Source organism: Alosa pseudoharengus, unplaced genomic scaffold, assembly GCF_046254945.1.
Source record: "Alosa pseudoharengus isolate Yale_2024_CS ecotype anadromous, Long Island Sound unplaced genomic scaffold, YU_APseudo_1.1 YU_APseudo_1.1_scf_23, whole genome shotgun sequence".
Taxonomy (NCBI): Eukaryota; Metazoa; Chordata; class Actinopteri; order Clupeiformes; family Clupeidae; genus Alosa; species Alosa pseudoharengus.
This window is the reverse complement of record NW_027468685.1, coordinates 16,068,067-16,074,789: the sequence shown is the minus strand read 5'-3', so window position 1 is coordinate 16,074,789 and position 6,723 is coordinate 16,068,067.

Genomic DNA, 6,723 nt, shown 5'->3' with positions numbered 1-6,723 from the left:
TCCGCTATTCCCAATAGTTCAGCTATTATGTTGTTTTTGATGAAGGAAGCCTCTGAAGACGTCCTCAGGCCTCATGAAACAGCCAACCATGTTGTATGATCCAATTAAGCATGAGGGCATAACATTATACTTAACATGTTTGTCACTGTGTGCATAAGCATACAACTGTGGCCAGCATGCTAAAATTGATGTCTACTATTAAGGCATCCCTTTGCCTGGGAGGATTTAAGGGACACTCATTACAAAGTTAAAATCTGTCTATTTGGATGCAGTGGCAGTTAATATTGCACCATGTTATGCACCACCTGAAAACCAGATGGAAGACATAAATGTGGATGATGTCACCCTTTCTTCAAGCATTTGTGGTTTTTTTTATAACCTCAAAGGAATTAAGCGGTTTAGTAGTTAAATGACATCTTCGCAAGCTGCAAAAATATACCGACGTTTGCTTTCTGATCTTCTGTTTTGTGGAAAATAGCCAGAGGAAAACTAATTAATGTCATGGCTCAGAAGACAATTACTTCTGACATCCAGGACCTCAGCAAGCGGACCTCAGCAAGCTTCTGGACAGCAAGCGCCTGGGCAGATGGAGCCCTCTCTCCCAGGCTTTGCCCGCAAAGTGTCCATCTCAACCCTGAATAACAAAGCAGCGTGTAAAGCAGTACTCTCCAAAGGCCACGACCGCAACGTTAAGCATCCAAAGACCACGGTTTGACCATGCGCATTCAGGGAGTCAAAGCACACTTAAAGTTAGAAAGCAAAAACAGTAGTTGAGGAGGAGATAGGAGGATGACTGATATTGTCATGCCACAAATTAGCCAGTAGTGGACCCCCCCACCCCACCCCTTATTTATACTCATCAGGATAATTCCCTCATGGCAGGCTGACTTTTGGTCTTGGTTGTTGGCCACACATGAGAGATTTATGTATCCAGGCCTGGGGCGATGAGAGGGAGCTCAACAAAGAGCTTTATCCCGGAAGGTCGCCGGCCTCTTGCGTGTCTGAGTGGCGGATTCACACAGTGTCAGGTCAGGTGAGCTGTCTGTCCGCAGACGGGAGCATTGGGTGGAATGCAGTGACACCCGTCAGCTAACCCTCTGGAGAACAGGAAGTAACCCCCCCCCCCACACACACACACAAACACACACACACTCACACTCCACCCCACCCCTCAGCTAAATCCATGTTTGGTAAAATCCAAATCCCTCATTAGGGTGTTCAAGGGCTCTTCGGTGTCTGTGGTGAGAAAGGCCTGCAAAAAGTCAAACCATGTTTAGGAAATCCCTTCCGAGCTTCAAAGTAAACTGAAATTCTTAATCCCTGTCAGAGAGAAGGCAAATCAATGTTTATGGTGCCAAAAGGTGCCTTAGATGGAGAGAAGTGAAGAATGTGTTTTGGTGGGTGAAGGCTCCTGTTCCATTAATCAGAAAATTGTCCTTTCCTCCAGGTTGGTTTGTGTTAAGTCTAACTCATTTTGTTCATAGATATGGCAGGGTTGACCAGTTATCTTTTAGCCCAAGAAGCAAACCATAAAAATAAGAGTTTTTCACCAGTGTCATGTTTTCATTCTTTCCTTGGTTTGAGCAGACCTCAGGTTACGTCATTAACCATCTGTTCCTATACTGAAGAGGGAAAAACATGACACATCAAATTGTCTTGGGCCAACTCATGTCTGATGCATGCACAGTGATACTTGTGACTAAAAGACAGGATATTCTCTTTCATTTACCACGTAAAACAGCACATTTAGATAATGTATCATTCAAAGGAAGAATATTCTACATGCAGTGTGGACTGTAAATATGAACTCATTCAACTTCATTTGAATGGTGAATAGGTAACTTTTGTTCATAACACATTAATGATTGTTGTTTGTAGCCATAAAGAATGAGCTTAACCATTCACTATTAGTACCGATAATCTAAGCATGTGAAGTATGCATGTATGCACAACCAGAAAGTAACATGTGAAAGGTTGGTCACAAATCACAATTTCCCCAGAGTCTGAGTGAGAAAAAAAAAAATGAAACTTTGACCTCTGTACATGTCTCAATTTGTTACTGAGTGCAAATTCTCAGCAGACTAGGCAAACATTCTCAAGCCACCAGAATGCCAAGAACAGCAGTTGTTTGAGGGCTCTTAATATAGGTTCTGTGTTCTGTCGCTAATGCCCTGTGCCAAAGCTACTTGTCCCATGAGCCCGCTGGGCTAGCGAGGGTAAAGCTAAGATAGAGTGAGAGGGGTGGCATCATATCTACTGTGGAAATCTGGACAAGGGAAGATTTAGAGACTAAGATTTTGTTTAAAAAAATGAGTGTAGAGTTTCAATTTTTACTGCACGCTGATGTCATGAAGACATCATCCTTTACAAGTCATCCAGCATCACTTCCTGGTGGTTAGTTGCTACTAGATTCAGCAGTATTTTGTTGATGCAATCTAAAGACATGCAATCTCAGGAAGAATTAGATGTTAATTACATGTCTTTTACTTTATTTATTATAATATAATTATTTATTATAAATATTGAAAAATAAAAACAAGAAAAGCTTTTTTGAATTTCCTTAGAGATATGAATATATATATAAGTATATATACTCTTTTGATCCCGTGAGGGAAATGTGGTCTCTGCATTTATCCCAATCCATGAATTAGTGAAACACACTCAGCACACACTAATCCCGATGCAGTGAGCTGCCTGCAACAACAGCAGCGCTCGGGGAGATGTGAGGGGTTAGGTGCCTTGCTCAAGGGCACCACAGCCGTGCCTACTGGTCGGGGTTCAAACCGGCAACCCTCCGGTTACAAGTCCGAAGCGCTAACCAGTAGGCCACGGCTGCCTGTAATACAATGAGCACTTCCATATCTTCTCTTTGCAAAACCTTTCAAAGTTCCAGTTCCCAGTTTGAGGTCTTGTGAAGCAGGCAGAACTCTCAGATCAATTGTTGTATCTGTGGCCCCTGGAATGTGGCTGCTTTGCAGATACAGGAACTGAACGATGATCAGTTCTCAAAAGAATTTTAATTCTCAAATGAGTTTCATAACAACTGTGAAAGAGAAAGAGAAGCATTCACTTCCTGTTACAGGCTTCGCAGACATGTCCTTGCTGATCATTGGTTGTGTTTGGCTTTTTCATCTTTACTTGACTTCATAGCAGAATGACAGTGAAACTAAAGACTTTACTTTCTCATTAAGTTTTGGGCTGTTTTTGCTCAGTAACATGGCTCAAATTCCAAACAACTAACTCAGAGCTATGCTCTGTCCCACCTCACACACACACACACTCCTGAGTGTTCCTGACCTGACTTCCCCAGGCTCAGGCAGGAGTTGTGAGGGGCATGAGCCAGGGCCAGGTTCAGGCAGGGGTTGTGAGGGGCATGGGCCATGAGCCAGGGCCAGGTTCAGGTCCGTACTTGAAAGGTAGGACTGAGGTGGCGGGGGCCATACCACAAATAGTCTACCAGAGTGGATGCACTGATGCTCCTTTCACACAAGCCCTTGTATAATATGCATAGACACGTACACATACACACACACACACACACACACATACACACACACTCATATGTACTCACACAAGCACTGCATATACATTAACATATTCATGAATGCACATACTGTATAGACATACTCTCTCTCACACACACACACACACACTCCCTGACACACATCTCTGCAGATCTGACTAGCTGCGTCTTCATCCTTCATTTATCTTCGCTCCTCAGCTTTGTTCTCACGGCGGCCTTGGCAGAGGCGAGGTGACATGTGCACAAAAGCACAAAGAGGGATTTAGGAGCCTGCCAGGTCGCCGGCAGCCACGATCTCTTCTCTCTCTCTCAGCCTCTCCCCGCAGGTCGCTCGGAGTATTCGGCGAACCACAAAAACCACCTCTGAGGCCTCTCTCGAGTGTGGGAGAGTCACAGATGACCCCAAAATGAGTTTGACTTTCATTTTAAAGTTTAAAAAAAGCGCACTGTGAGCTCACACTGTAAAGTAATAAAGATTAGAAAAAGCGGAACACATTGGAGGAATCAATGTGGAACTGAATACAGAATACAGCTTATCCTCCGTATGAATCTGAGGCCCTCACAAGCTGGATAACAGCTGGAGCGAGGTGAAAGCAAACTTAATGAACTGAACCACGTCCAGAATAAACGGGGCTGTTTATGAGCTATGTGCTCTGCTCCGTGCTGTCATGCTGTCATGTACTCTGTGTACACTTCCATCCAACCAAGCCTTCCCCTGGAATGCACGCTTGCCCAAGAATGACCCGGAGTCGCTCTGAGACTCTGACAAGAGCCCAGCCTGTGTGGTGGTACAGATAAGAGTTAGCGTCAAAGGTCACCTATTGGCAGCCAATGGAGGGTGGATGGTTGGGGTGGGGTGGGGGGTTCACAGGGGGTCATCAACCTGTTCTCTGGGCTTTTTCGGGCGTCTTTTTTAACATTACAAAGTAGCTCTCGGGCTCTTTAATGAATTTCAAAGGGGCCATTATGACTTTGACAGGTTAAGTGCTCGTGCGAGAGCCAGGGTATCTCTCCGCATATCTCTGCATTTCTCCCCTTAATCCTTACTGCAGCTGCAGGGATCTGATCGCTCCTGCTTTCCATTTCGGAGGTTAACGGAGTGACAATCTGGCTCTAGAGTGATGAGACGGAGGCCTCTATCTTAAAAGCCGGAATATTCGAGAATGGCACTTTCACGCAGAGGACAGAGTTAAGAGTACAGCTGTTGGCTTTCAAGTATTATCGGTTGACTTTAAAAGTTATGATTGTACAAAAGAAGACAAATGATTTTTCCCCAAAAACCTATGTTTGTAGGTAGTCTTTTCCCCTCCTGACGTCTTTTGTCTAGTACAAGAAATACAACCCATGTAGATTAAAGGAAGGGGTATCTCTGAGTTATGGCAGCGTGATATTTCTCAAAGTGAGCTAATAAACGGGATTTAGTGAGGGACTGCGCTCAATGCTGCGTCGGAGGGAGCCAAAACCTATGCTTTAAATCTGCTTCTGTTACACAATACCGAACCTCTTAGCACGTCTGGGTCTTTTTTTCCCCCTTTTTTTTCTGATAGCATCTGGACTGGACCCTGGACAACCTCTCCAAAAAACTGGGAAGTGGGAGTCAAAACAGTCCTAGAACTCTGACGGAGTTGGCTCGGCAGAAGAAAAACTCCTCTTTCTGTCTTTATTGTGTCAAGACGAGAAAAGAGTTTATTTGCAAATGGCCATACAGCAACTCTTAATTTCTTCAGAAGCGTCAGAAGGGAGACTCTATAAACACAAATATCTGTAATTGGACCATACACACACACAATTAGTGCATGCACACACAAACACACACACACACACACACATGCATTCGCATGCACATCTGCACACACACACGCACACACACACACATGCATGCGCATGCACATCCGCACACACACACACACACGCACGCACACACACACACACACATACACACACACCTGCCATCGGATCACCCCCACACACATCTCGCTGCCTGTGATAAAATGCCTTCACTGGCAGCCCGGAGGACATGAGCGACATGAGGGCTTCTCATGAGGTCAAGAACCATTTACAGTGCATGGCTGCAGAAAGAGCAAGGTGAATTTCACAGATGAGAACACTGGGCAAGAATGCAAAGATGGAGGAGGGAGATCTGGAATCTCTATGCATTCCCCTCATATCTCCCATCCTGATCACTTTTTTTTGTGCTGCTGCTGCTGCTGCTGCTCTCAATCTGTACTGGAAGAAAAGTCTGGCGAGCTGTTTGTTGATTTGTCCTTTCACGTCCAGCGTATGGGGCTCTGGATGTGTATGAGTTCCTTGGACCGTGCAGAAGGAAAGGAAATCTAAAAAGGAAATGGAATGTAAATTCTAAAGCTTCTCAAAGTCTGTGGTAGAGCCTCCCCCCCCCCCCTTAAATAGTTTTAACGGCTGCTGTCCTCTGTAAAGTTTGTTTTTACGTTTTTTTTTTGTTTAGAATTTAGAGACACAAAAGTGTTGTGATCAAGTGCAGTCAGTCACCATCCCCAATGGAACAGATGAGATAAACCAGATGGGCTGAGACTCACTAGCCAAATATTAATGCACGCACACACACACACACACAGAGACAGAGAGAGACACACACATATGCAGACACACACCTTAAGGATCCGCCTATCGGGACAATCATTAACCCAGAGGACATAGAAAAAAGATAACATGTACAGTAACATAGATCCCATCCCCATTCCCATTCATACGTGTGTGTGTGTGTGTGTGTTCTGTTGCCTCCCTTCTGTAGAGCTCATTCAAAAAAACATAATTCACGTTTCACCTCAGTTAAACTTTGTCTGCTCACTTAAAATTCATGATTCACTCATTTTTCTCAGAGGGACTCAGCAACTCGGCCATCTCTCTTCACCCTCCCATAGTCCAACTTGAAATCTTAAACTATGGAGATTAAGATGACTGAGTCATTTGTCACTGAGTTGATGAGTTGGACTCCAGTGGCAGACACATAGTTAGAGTTCAACTCAGTTTCAAGCTCAACAATTCAATTTTATTGTGGCATTAGAGTCTGTGAAGTTCTAACCAAAACCAGTTGGTGTTGTTTGATTTTTTTCTACATTATCTGACAGCCCTAATAAATCCATGCTCCATCACATTTTTCTGGTCATGGGGACTTTAGACTTGGAGAAAATGAGTTCAAACACAACTCCTCCATTCCAAAG